The sequence below is a fragment of the Epinephelus fuscoguttatus genome, linkage group LG9 (genome assembly GCF_011397635.1).
Source record: "Epinephelus fuscoguttatus linkage group LG9, E.fuscoguttatus.final_Chr_v1".
NCBI lineage: Eukaryota > Metazoa > Chordata > Actinopteri > Perciformes > Serranidae > Epinephelus > Epinephelus fuscoguttatus.
In genome coordinates this window covers 3,718,032-3,731,792 of record NC_064760.1, presented here as the reverse complement: position 1 = coordinate 3,731,792, position 13,761 = coordinate 3,718,032, and the positions used below count along the sequence as shown (strand labels likewise).

The 13,761-nt window shown below is 44.2% G+C and overlaps 1 protein-coding gene across 1 annotated transcript in view; it reads right to left on the bottom strand.

Annotated features, from left to right (window-relative positions):
- Window positions 1-5,078, bottom strand: part of LOC125894824 (complexin-2) — a 60,630-nt gene extending 55,552 nt beyond the window's left edge. The window contains exon 1 of the mRNA XM_049586464.1: window positions 4,983-5,078. The gene's annotated coding sequence lies outside the window, so the exon portion shown is untranslated. The remainder of the gene's footprint in view (window positions 1-4,982) is intronic.
- Between the last annotated feature and the right edge of the window lie 8,683 nt (window positions 5,079-13,761).

Below are 13,761 nucleotides of genomic sequence, written 5' to 3'. Positions count from 1 at the left end.
TACATCGCTCCTGTGGCGAGGCTCCTGCAGAGTCAGCGCATGACCAAATCATCTCCACACACACAAACACACACTTCATCAGCATGCTAATGATAAGCTCCAGAGCATCAGGATGGGTTTGTGTGTGGATACTTTCTTTTCTGGTTTCCTCACAGATGACGATGAGGGGTCCTCTGATGTCAGAATCAGAAATACTTTATTGATTTGAGGGGAAACTGTGATTCGTTACAGAATAAAGAATTTTAAGAAGTATGAATAAGAGTATGAAATAGAAGTATGTAAATATAAAGTCATTAAATAGAAATAAACTGTGCATTATGCTACAGTGTTTAACACCGATACTTAAGATATTAAGAATAAAATATTATATATCTTTACTGTGTTGAGTCTGTAAGTGTGTAAAATGTACAAATAAGAGCACTGTGCTACATTAAACTGTATAAACTAGGATGTTACTTTCAGAAACATAAAATGTATATGCCATAATGTTTTCTACAAAGCAAGAAGAAGAAGAAACATAATATTTGCAATTATGTGCATATGTTGAATAAATAAATACATAAGTCGGGCTGCCCCCTAACAGTCGAGCAAACGTTAGTCGAACAGAAAGGTCATTAGTCGGCAAGATTTCATTGGTTGCTTAGTCGCAGAAAAACAAAAACAAACTCTATCAGGTGCTGCACCTCGTCAAAATAACTCCAAACCTGTATGACTGGACCATGTGTGACTTTAATGTGAAAGGACAGACACAGGAAGTGTCCACGCTCAGCAGTCAGACAGGAGTCAGGTTAATCTCCAGGGCTGGTACCTGCGGTTATTCCACAGGCTAGTTAATAACATGTCGGGCAGGAAATCCAAAGTGTGGGATCATTTTGAGAAGGTGAAGGACGAACCCAAGGTGATATGTAAACTCATCTTCATTGGTCGACTACAAACATGACGTATCATCTGAAACATGGAAGTAGCTACATGCCCATTAGCCCACAGCGTCATTAACAGGCGGCTCGCTCAGTGTGTGACGTGCACTTGGAGATAAAATATAGGCCTATATTAATGAAGGTTCATTAGTACGGTTTGTATTTCTCTGTAATGTAGCACAGTGTTAACAATGTTACTGATACTATTCTTTCTCACACCTTCAACTCAAACCACCAAAATATATCATTTAATCATTACATTCATATCAGAAACATGCAGGAGACTAGTCGACTAGTAAAATTCTTAGTTGGGAGCAGCCCTGGTAGATAAGCAAATGTAATCTGGTATATCACTGAAAATCTTCCTGCCCTCATTCTCAAACTGATCTGAGAGGAAACAAAACGTCACTGAGCTCATCTGGACGACACAAACACTGACTGGGCCTTTAAGACTATTTTTGGGTGTGACTGTGTTTGATTGACAGGTGTCTCGGCCTGTTCACTTGGTCATCCCTCCTCACCTCCGCCCCCGTCATCACATTAGTAATATCTGGCTGCAGCAAAGTAAACTCTGAGATAAGACGCCACCTCTGACACTTTGTCCATGTTTGCTGTGAGCAACACTGAGTCTGTCCAGAGACTGACTGACCACATGATGATGATGGTGATGATGATGATGATGATGCACTGAGAGCTCACATGTATACCAGAGGTGTGTTTCCAGCAGCAGGGTGACAGATGGATCCTCAAAGCTCTCAGAGCTCCAGGTTTATTCATCTGTTGAGACACGTTTTCTACTGACAACAGAGAAGTGATGCAGAGCTGATAATAGAAACTCTCCTCACGCTCACAGTGAGACTGAAGTCAGCGCCACAACAGCAGCACATAATACATGTGATCTGTTTGGTAGCTGTGATATTGCAGTGTGATCAGTCAGAATGTTGTGTTGTCATGACCAAGCGGCAACAAAAGAAGTCAACGCTGAAGTGCCAAAAACTGCAGTTCCTCTAACAGCCACATGAGGCTGGCTCCAAGAGCGAGTGTATCTTCACAGACCTCCATGTTAAAATGCCCAGCAGAAATAAACATATTTACAGCCTGGTGCAAACCACAATTACCACCCTGTGAATGTGTTCCTTCGTGCCACCAAGTCTCTCTTACGCCGGAACATTTTTGTCCATTCGAACAGTCACTATGTCAGATTAGGAGACTGTGGAGTCATAAAATCTTTCTGTGACTTGGTCGACTGACATCACAGACTACACCTTGGTCCATGACCAATAATCCCTGGTTGTCTTTCGCGACATGCATGATGTCATCGTAATAATCTTGTCCTGTTTTTCCTATTATTACGCTGTGCTGCTGCCAGAGGAGCTGCTGAATGAGTTCCCTCTGAGTGGTAAGGACGCCACAGTTTATTCCACACTATTGAAGCTGCTCGTCTTTTTGGAACCACCGCAGAGTCGCTAATAATTTTGCTTTCAGCCATGCTTGTTGTTGCCGTGAGTAACAGTATGACGTCGACATGTCAACAAGTCAAAATATCGCTTGTATCAGAATATGATATGGCACAGTCCTGATGCTAATGAGGAAACACACAGAGACTTGTATTTGGCTTCTGTCTCACCTCGTCTCACGACTGAATATGTCACTGATGCCATCGCTCAGTTTGTGTTCAGTCACAGTGACAGAAAACAGTGATCACAGTGGGCAAGACGTGCGTCTCTGCAGAGGACAGAAACTTTCTTCAGTTTCCTTCACGCTGTCTTCACTCTCAACAACTAACACGAGCGGTCTGAGCTGACCAATCACAGCTCCGATGGTCTCCACATGTCGTCTCTGCTGGAGCACCAAAACTGCTGCAAAGAGGCATAAAATGACTACAAAGGGACAGAAAGCAACTACAAAGAGACTCAAGGTGACCACAAAGAGATGCAAAGACACAAAACTGACTCACAACTACAAAAAAAGAGGAAAAACAACCACAACGGATTGACAGAGAGATGCAAAACAGCTGCAAAGAGACAAAGAAATGACCACAAAGAGACAGAGAGAGACCTACAACAACTACTTAAAGGGGAAAACAACCACAAAGAGACACAAAACAACTACAAAAAATGGGAAAACAAACAAAGGGACTACAAAGAGACAAAAGGCAACTACAAGAAGATGCAAACGCCTAAACTGGGAACTACAGAGACTCAAGATGACCACAAAGAGATGTAAAACAGCTGCAAAGAGGCATAAAATGAGCACAAAGAGACAGAAAGCAACTACAAAGAGACTCAAGGTGACCACAAAGAGACAGCAACTACAGAGACTCAAAAATACTACCAGGAGATGTAAAACTGCTGCAAAGAGGCATAAAATGACCACAAAGGGACAGAAAGCAACTACAAAGAGACTCAAGGTGACCACAAAGAGATGCAAAGACACAAAACTGACTCACAACTACAAAAAAGAGGAAAAACAACCACAAAGGATCGACACAGACATGCAAAACAGCTGCAAAGAGACAAAGAAATGACCACAAAGAGACAGAGACTCACAATGACTACTTAAAGGGGAAAAACAAACAAAGGGACTACAAAGAGATACAAAGAAGCTGCAATGAGATCCAACATGACCACAAAGAGACACAATTGAGATGCAAAGAGACAAAAAGACACTCACAACTACAAAAAGGGGAAAAGACAACCACAAGGGGACACAAAATAACTACACAGAGACAGAAAGCAACTACAAAGAGACTCAAGGTGAACATAAAGAGATGCAAAGACACAAAACTGACTCACAACTACAAAAAAAGAGGAAAAACAACCACAAAGGATCGACATAGAGATGCAAAACAGCTGCAACCAAAAACACACACTCCCTTAACTCCGGACAGTCAGGCCGAGATGATTTCTCTCTGTGTGACTGATCACTGCTACAAAATGAGACTCCAGACATTTAGCATTAAAGTTTTATATCACACTGAAACACCGCACTGAAGCTGATGGAAATATCTGAACATGATGCCACGCTGTGGGCTGCACGTCTGACAGGAAGTGGAAATGTTCCCAAAACTCCACAACAACAAACAAGCTCCTTATTTTACAGGATTTCCCTTTAACTGAGCCATAAAGCTGTTTTATAGGTTACTATGGTTCAGTCTCTGTCTGTGATTGGCTACAGGAAGACGCTTGTGTCTCTCACCCGTTCTCTCTCACACACACACACACACACACACACACACACACACACACACACACACCACCTCTGAAACACTGTACAGACACACACACCTTTCATTTCCTTGGTGCACAAACGCACACACACCGCCCCTCTCTCTCCCATAAACACTCGGTGCGTTACATAAAGCTAATCAATGCACCGGCAGCTATAAATAATTCAGGCTCCGCTCCATCCAACACCAGCCGAGAGAGGCTGCTGCTGCTGCTGCTGCTGCTGCTGGTGGTGGTGGTGCTGATGGTGGTGCTGGTGACGGCACTGCGGAGGAGCGGAGCCGGCCAGGCGGGAACTACCTCATCCTCATCAGTGATTACCGGCTGCAGCTTCCCCTTCCACCTCCTCCACCTCCCCTCTGTGTCATCACTCACACCTACAGCAGAGGTATGGCAGTGAAAGAGGCAACAAGGTCCGCCTCCACCTGGATGAAATGATAGATAACAGAGGAGAGGAGAGGAGAGGAGAGGAGGGTACGATCCGCAGCGCGCGGCCGTTTCCGCATGTTGCATCAAAGCATGCAGCCAGGTGAAGCTGACAGAGGCTACCTGCAGCCTGCTGACCGTCTGTGTGTGTATATCTGCACAAACACACTCACACGCACACATGCGCGCATTACACACACGGCAGCAGTTGACGCCTAAAACCCGTGCGCAGCATCTCACTCTCATCTCCATCTTCACACCGCTGAAATCCTCCGAGCTGCAGTACAAAGCCGAAACATCTCCTCACAGAAACAAACACATCACCCCGGACAACACCCGAGCATCCCGCCGCCCCTCCCCGACACCTTCTCTGTCACATTTGGGCGCACGGTGCGCTCCGTTTTTCACTAACCTGATGCGTCTGAAGCGACCGAGGTGGCGAAAGGGATCCCGACCGACCAGTCTGCAGCCAAACCTCCGTCTGATGCCCGCCCTATATCCCCCCTCCCTCTCCCTCTCCATCACCACCCCCTCCTGCGCACTATTACCTCACAGCTCTGTTCCTCCAAGACAGCAGAGAGAGAGAGAGAGAGAGAGAGAGAGAGAGAGAGAGAGCACAAAGCATATGGCGACTGATTCTCTGCAAGAAAACCAGAGACACAGCAGGTCTGTGTGCATCATTACTAAACACACAGTAGCAGGAGAGAGTCTAATCTGCGATATTCAAACCAGCATCAGGTCCAAAGGCAGCAGTAACTTCAACAACTCTGACACAATAAAAGAAGAAACAAGCCAAATTGTAAGGCCAGGACTGGAGCCACTCTCATCGTTCAGGGGCCGAGGAGGCTAGATTTAGCTGTAGTGCTAAAACTGATGTGAGTGCCTTGTCTTAAGGAGAACAGAACGAACAGATATTTAACTTTAAGTCCTCTAAAAATCAGGATTTCACTCTCAAAACTTGTGTCACTTACAAATCTGTGTTTTCTCAAATTTGACTTTGCAGTTTGACTGAGTTTGGTCATTAAAAGTGGAATCATGTGTGCATGTTTCAGCTCAGTGCTCCTGCATCTGAAGTTTGAAAAATGAGCCCATCAACTTGAAATGAATCCATCCTGTGGTTTCAGCACCAGCAGCCCGACCTTCTGTCCAATCAATAAATACACTCCTGAATTACACAGAGCAACCCTGAAACTGAAATCCTAAAATCCTTCAGAGATTTTTTTCTTTACAACAACTAACTGTTCATCAGATCTTAAAGGTACAGTGTGTAAGATTTAGGGTGGATTTTGTGGCATCTAGTGGTGAGGATTGATGACTGCAACCAGTGGAAACTTCTGGTTAGAATGCCTTCATCGTTCAGGAGGTTTTTACCAGGAGCTGGATTATCCACAGAGGTCTCTTCCTCTCTAAAACAAACAGACCAGATGATTTCAACCAGCAAAAACACTAAATAAATCAGTGTCAGTTTACAAATCAGTGTTTTTCAACACAGTTTGGCACATCGCAGATGAGCTACTAGCCCAGCGCTCTTGGTGAAGCCAGACCTATAAATGCAAAAGTCTGTCTTTAGTCCTATTCGGACGGGATTAGTTTTACATAGCTACGTGGGGTAAAGTTTTAATTACCAGAGAATTTAGTCCCGTCCGAATGTGCCATGCAGTAAAGATTACCACGACTTTTACCTTCTGTAAAAGGGTCCCGGACAATTACCTCAGGTGATACTAATCCCGTGCGAATAGACCAGCAGTAAATATGTGTGTAGATATTTCGTCATATCCTGTTTATAAGTGGTTTTTCGCAGATTTTCAAGCATGGAGGCTCTTGAAGAAGCACTCAGTTTTGCACTTCACAGTTATACAAGTCCGTGTGAAACCTCAGGTACTGTGGGCCTACGACGAACACGATCCAAGTGTGTTCAAGTGTGGTACGCACAGGAAGCAACGTCATACGCACATGATGACAGGAGGGGACGGCGGTGCGTGAATGGATTCACCCCTCCCACTTGTGGTAGTTTTACTGATATTTCTTATCCTGTGCGAATTGGCCATTAATATTACTGACGTCCTGTGGTAAAGTGACATTACCCCACGTGCCCATGTAAAACTAATCCCGTCTGAATAGTGCTTTTGAGTGAGTGATGACGTGAATGTTGGTGTTTCCCCATTGGAGGAACACCTGTGTCTGTATGACACAACCCTTAAATTCATTCGGGAACTGCCCATTGGTTCGACATCCCATTGTTCCGACCATATTAAACTCATTGTTCCTAAGTCCGTTCCGAAATCATCATGATGCCCTGTGGTTAAGGTCTGGTTAGGTTTAGGCACAAAAACCATTTGGTTAGGGTCAGGAAAAGATCATGGTGTGGGTTAAAATGAAAAAGAAAGTGCCGTGAGCCTGCTCCGCCTCAAGCCGGTCGCAGCGCACCATACGCCCACCGCGAGCCGTTCCGCACCGCGGACAGTCAGACTAATGGGATGTCGAACCAATGACATGGACCCATTCATTCAATGCCAAGGAATTAATTTACACCACGTAAGTATTTTAGTTCATGTAAGCCGAACACACACTTCTCCGTAGAGTGCTCCAGGGATGATGTTTTTCTGTAGGCCATCATGGAAGTTAGCATCACCCTGATTCCCTCGTCAAAAAGCCTATATGGGATTTTTCCACTGGGATTTGGCTCATTGCAGAGAATAAGCTCTGTGGCAAACAAACATTTGTGATACGTACACGTTTTGTCCAGCAAGATAATCTTCACAAATAAGCACCGCTGTCATAATTTTTGAAGCCTAAATGCAATCACTAGGCTATAAACAAACTACACCAGGGTCATATGACTTAATATCGCCCCCACAACACGGCTGTGAATAAGTCTCATTTAGCAACTTGTTAGCAATGCCTTTTTTAAGACACATGAAAGCTTCAAAATTTACGAGTAGAGTTTTTAATGACGTATTTTATTTAGTAGAACAAAACATGAAAGCCCCTCAAGCTTATTTCAGGCATCTAACGATAAACCCACTGACTTCAAGACGAGTGAACCAAGAGTCCTGAAGCATTAACTCATTTCAGGGTTTGAGGACTCATTCTTTGATAACTCTACAGAACGTCCAGACGTCTGTACTTAAGTGGAGACAGAACTTTTTTTTCCTACTACACGTAGATCATAAACCCTTGAATATGAAAAAGACTCACAGCAAACAGTTGAGGAATATAAACATTAAAGTGCTTTTTATCCAGAAGAACCGCAGCTCCCCTCATTACTGTCATTTGTTCACAGGCCGGTCTTGCACTCCCCAACATGGCGGTGCCGCTGACGTATCCCTGCAAGGGGCTGACACAGTCAATGCGGCGTCCACATATATGTCCATGGATGTCGTCTGTCAGAGCAGCCGGCGCCGCTGCCTGTCTGTCTGTTGATGCTGCAGGCTGCTGATGGTGTAACACTAATGCACTCATTGTCAGAGTGTCATTACCAGCCTCATTTATCACTGAGCAAACACACACTGAGCAAACAGACAGGACAGGTGCTGCCCGCTGCTCACCACGACCACGTCATGCCAACAACACGAGGAATCAAAGCAAACAATCCACAGAGAAACACACCGAAACACACACTTGGAATAACATCGTGTTTATGATGAGAGCACAGAAAACAGACTGACTTCGTAATTCTGCCCGTTAACATCTTCACATTAACGTCTACACACAACACATTAACACACATTCTTAATACTGTGAACCTTTGCACGTTCCCAAGAATATATTTTTGCACATTTCTGCCTTGCTTTCTCATCTTGAAGTTACATTAGTGATAATTTTTAAATAGCATTTTAAAATATCTTTCATTGTGAGGTTTTCTGTGTTAATATTTCTTGTGTTTGCACCAACACATTGAAGCAAATGACTTGTCTGTATAAACCTACCTGGCAATAAACTGGATTCTGATTCTATAGTTTTAAGAGCAGACTGTTTAAAATAATGGACGTAGCTACCGTGACGTCAGCCATTAGTATACGGACTCCTGCTTTGAGGCCTCGAGTTCGGCATTTCAGCCATCGTCCTCTTGGTTTTTTGGAGCCAGAGGTGACCATATTTGGATGAAAGGGTGGAGCTGTGGAGGAGCGAGGGGTGGTGACTCCTCACAGAGCGCCTGTCACTCGAAGCTGCCACCCTTAAATAAGCGTAACTTTAAACCTTAATAAAATGTAAACAGCTGAGTTTTATAAAAAATCATGAATGCCGGCATTAACTATACAGACCAAACTGTTTTTTTGAACCAGGCTGTAAACATGTTTATTTCGGCTGTAAAGTTGGACACGTTAACATGGAGGTCTATGAGGATTGACTCTGTTTTGGAGCCAGCCCCAAGTGGCCATTAGAAGAACTGCAGTTTGTGGCTTTACTTTTCAGCCTGGAGGTTGCTGCTTCATTATAACTTTGCCATTTTTTAATATCAGTTCCATCCATCCAAATTTGGGCTATAGTGTGACATAAAACAATGTTTTTTATAGTGCTCTTTGTGTCTTTAGGAGCTGCTTCAAAACCTGCTTCTGAGAACTGGTGATGTCAGCGGTGCTCAGAAGACCTACAAGCTATTTTGGCATGTTTTTCTAATCTCCATCTCTGGGTATCCAGGGGCCGTGCTCTGGATGCATCCAAAAACAAATCTCCCCTCTTGTTACGCATCACAAACTGGCTGTGTGTTCACCAAAATGGCAGAATTCATTATGAATTCAGAGGATTATGGGCGAGGACATTTTGTACAGTGTATTTGCCGACTTGGATATTGAGGCAGGGTATTCATTTGACCCACCTGAAGAAATGCTAAACGTGTTTCCTGGTTGTGTTTTTTATGTAGCAGCTCTACATGACATATAAACTCTGAGTGTGTGGTGAGCTTAGACTGGACAGAAGACGAAGTGACAGTCTACTGAAATGTGTCAGTGTGCAACTAAATGCAAAAATAAAAAGAAGGAAATTAAGTGGTCAAACAGCACCCAGTAACATCTTATTAGTCCAAACACATCAGACTTCAGTACCAGTCAGAGTCAGGACCTGTGTTTGGGACAGAGGTGTTTCACACTGGAGATAATTAGAGACACTGAAGGGCTCAGTTTGACTAAAAGACAGAGCTCATATGTAAGACAACAGAGTGCACAATCTTTAAAGCCACATACTGCAGGAGTCTTATTCAGAAACAAAACAGTTTTCCAATGTTGTTCCAACTGAGCCACAGCTGAAGGTTCAGTTCTGTTGTTTCAGCTCGCAGCTCGTATGTTAGTTATCTAACTGTTCCTGGTGACTCATGTTTCTGTAATCTGCTGCAGAAACTCTCACAGAGTTCTTCTGAAGTTTGGAAGCAGCTAAAAAACAAACACACCAAAATATTCAGCACATCACACCACGTAAAAGAGTTTGTATTTACTCAGGTAGTGCTTTACTGTTTCCCTTTACTGCTGTTCTGTCCTCCTCCTCCATCTCAGAGGGAAATGTTTGTCTTTGGTTACTTTACAGATTCAGATGATTAATATCACAGAAGTAGAATGACTGTAGTTCAGACATTCCCATTCAAATCAGCACAGCAGGATGGTCAGAGTGGCGGCCATTTTATGTGTACCGATGCCATTGCCATTGGATTTATACTTGACGTGGGGGGGCGGTAATAAATTATTGGTGCAAAAAAGTTCTTTTTGTCTTTGTCCAACACTGTCCTGCAGCTGGAGGTGACATTAGTGCCATTTATACGTTCTTCTGTGATGAACTTCAGACTGTATAACTTTATATAATAACACTGAGTTCACCAACAGTCTGATGTTTTATAGAGTCTGAACTAACAAACTGAGAAAAGCTGAGTCTCACTTCACTAAATGTAACCAGTGATAGAAAGCAGTGCAGCATTAGCTCCATATTATTCACTGAATCAGCGTGCATGTGTGACACTGTTGGGTGTGGAGAGGCGATCACACCACAGCTGCTACTGACCACAGTTTTAGTCCACATCAACATCAGAAAACAGTTAAGTGACACTCATGCAGACAAGTATTCCTTCTACCAATTTGTTCTTTAACATTTGGCCCTGAAAACCTCCAGATGCTGGAAATTTTGTAATTTTCTTTACATTTAACAGACTGGATTTCAAACTCAAAAACACTAGCCCTTTTTAGACAGGAATTGTGCAAATTTGCAGGAAAGCCCAATCAGTCTTTTTTCAGCATTGGCAGTATAAAAACAAAATCGGGGAGTGCAGCAAAATGCCGCCTACCTACTTTTGTTTATACAGAATGTGCCTTTTTCGGGGCAATGGGGGGCGTGAGCAAGTAACAAAACGTGTAGCTCAGCGTGTGACGTAAACAGTGACGTGGGAGGGAAGCCGCGGCTGGTCAGTCCTTCGGCGATTCTCTCATAAGTTGGCCCGTTCTTCACCGTCCCCGTCATCTGACGGTTAATGGCCTCTTCGTTTGCGAGGACAAGGAGGGCGCACAATTCCTTGTCTCCCCAGTTGCTCATCTTTACAGTGTCTGTCAGGTTTGTGTTTCCCTCTTGCTACTAGCTGCTCGCTAATTCCTACTATCAGCTGTTTCCTGTTTATCCACCGCCAGTGGGTCGCACGTGCGGCGTCATCAACAGCACCTCCCACAAGTCATCAACAGCCCCTCCTGTGGCAGAAGGCCGCCTCAGTCTGTTTAAACTAAAAGGGTTCTGCCAATATGTCTACCCTACGAGGCGGAAAATCCGGCTCTGTATGTCTAAACGCTCGCAGCTTGCCGGCAAAACAGCCCAACATTCGCGGAAAATCTGGCAGTGTAAAAGGAGCTCGTCACACTTGATATTCATTAACAACATTATTCTGAAACAAATAGTCTAGCAGGTGAGATAATAACGTTCTGTTAAAATCCCCAAACGTGAGCCGAGGAGGAACAGGAGGCCCAAAAAAAAATCACGGATGCGCACGGCATGCGCACATACACACTCACAGACAGTGAACGTATGTTGGGACAGCAGGCAGGAACAGTGGTTACACACTGTGGCAGCATCAAAACCTGGTACAAATAAGAGGAGAGCCTGAGCATAGAAAGCTAGCAGCGCATGTATCAGCTCTCACAGTGGTGACTGTGTGTGTGTAACGGCCCGAGCTTGTCGCAAAGCACGTTCACTACTGAATGAGTTATTGAAAACTTAACTCACATGTATGACACAGACAGAAACGAACAAAAGCACATGGTGAAGCTGTATTTACTGCCATTCCGCTGAGGAGAGCTGCAGGTACGAGGTATGAAGAAGTGGGCACGAATATCAGCCGGCGGGTCCTCCACAGCTGTGAATTAACTTGTCAATGTCTAAACTGTAATGTTTGTATCTTTCTAAAGTCATCTGTCTTATGTCATGACAACCAAGTCAAAGTCAAGTCTCAAGTCCTCAAATTTGTGACTGGAGTCGGAATCGAGTCAAGTCACGTGACTCAAGTCCCCCACCTCTGCCTTTAAAGGGATAGTGCACCCAAAAATGAAAATTCAGCCATTATCTACTCACCCATATGCCGAGGGAGGCTCAGGTGAAGTTTTAGAGTCCTCACATCACTTGCAGAGATCCAAGGGGAGAGGAGGTAGCAGCACAACTCCACCTAATGGAGGCTGACGGCGCCCCAGATTCAAACGTCCAAGAACACACAATTGAAACCACAAAATATCTCCATACTGCTCGTCCGTAGTGATCCAAGTGTCCTGAAGCCCCGACATAAAAAGTTGAACTCTGTTTTTAGCCTCATTGTAGCCTGTAGCTCTGACTGCCTCTCTGTGCTCCCACTAACGTGTGCGCGCTTGCACGGCGGACCAGCAAAAGCACGTGAACACACATGAACGTGGTGCCCATGTTGCACACAGGTGAGCGCAGTGCCCAGAGAGGCAGTCAGAGCTACAATGAGGCTAAAAACAGAGTTCAAATGACGTTTTTCCAAACAACTTTTTATGTCGGGGCTTCAGGACACTTGGATCACTACGGACGAGCAGTATGGAGATATTTTGTGGTTTCAATTATGTGTTTTTGGACGTTTGAATCTGGGGCGCCGTCAGCCTCCATTAGGTGGAGTTGTGTTGCTACCTCCTCTCCCCTTGGATCTCTGCAAGTGATGTGAGGACTCTAAAACTTCACCTGAGCCTCCCTCGGCATATGGGTGAGTAGATAATGGCTGAATTTTCATTTTTGGGTGCACTATCCCTTTAAGATTTGCACACAGCTGAGGGAGCTGGAGACACTTACTCTGGGGCTGAAAACAGGACAGCAGCTTTAACTCTGTTTGATTTATACAACCCAATATTAATTAAATGCTTTATGACACCCTCAGTCCTCAGAGCCTCCATTAAAATAACGAAAACCTCCTCCAGAAAATTGTCTTTAACACTCACTAAAATGGAGGGAGTCTCTGTCTGTCTGCTCTTCAACTGTTCATCTGATCATCTTCACACTTGGTAGATATATATCTGATGACGGGCCGGGCGCCAGGATGAAGAGATGAGGGGGCTGGTAAAAATTGCCAAGCTTTCTTTTTCCTCCATTAAAAAAAATACATAAATAAATAATCATAATAAAATTCATCGACGTCACTGTGCAGTGGCCTCAGATGGACTCAATAACAACAACATACGGCTTCTGTTTCAGCATCAGGGAATACAGCGGCTGTGGCAGCAGTGTGATGTCACCAGTTGTCGCTCCCAAACACAACAAGTTGGATCACAGGGAATAACTGATACACAAATAATAAATACTGCGTGTGTGTTTTCTGATGTGTTGGAGCTCCGTCTGTTCACACTTCATCATGTTTTCACACTGCAAAATCAACAGTGTTTCAGTCACACCTTTCACACACACTCAGCACTTTATTTGTCCTCATGAGAGATCGTCCAGCGCCGGTCCAGTCTGAGGACAAGTGTGGTGTGTTTGATTCGAGTGTCCAGCAGTAACCTTCAGAGGAGTAGACGGAGCACACGTGCAGAACACGTTAAGGTTCAGTGTCTACAGGCTTCCTGTGTCTCAGAGACACAAAGACAATATTCTCTCATCTTTGCTGGTGTATGAATAATTGAGAAATATCTGTAAATACAAACTAATAATCAGTCTGAGAGCTTCACATTCGTACCACACGAACTGCACTCAACTTTTTCTCTCGCTGTTTTCAGACCAACACTGAG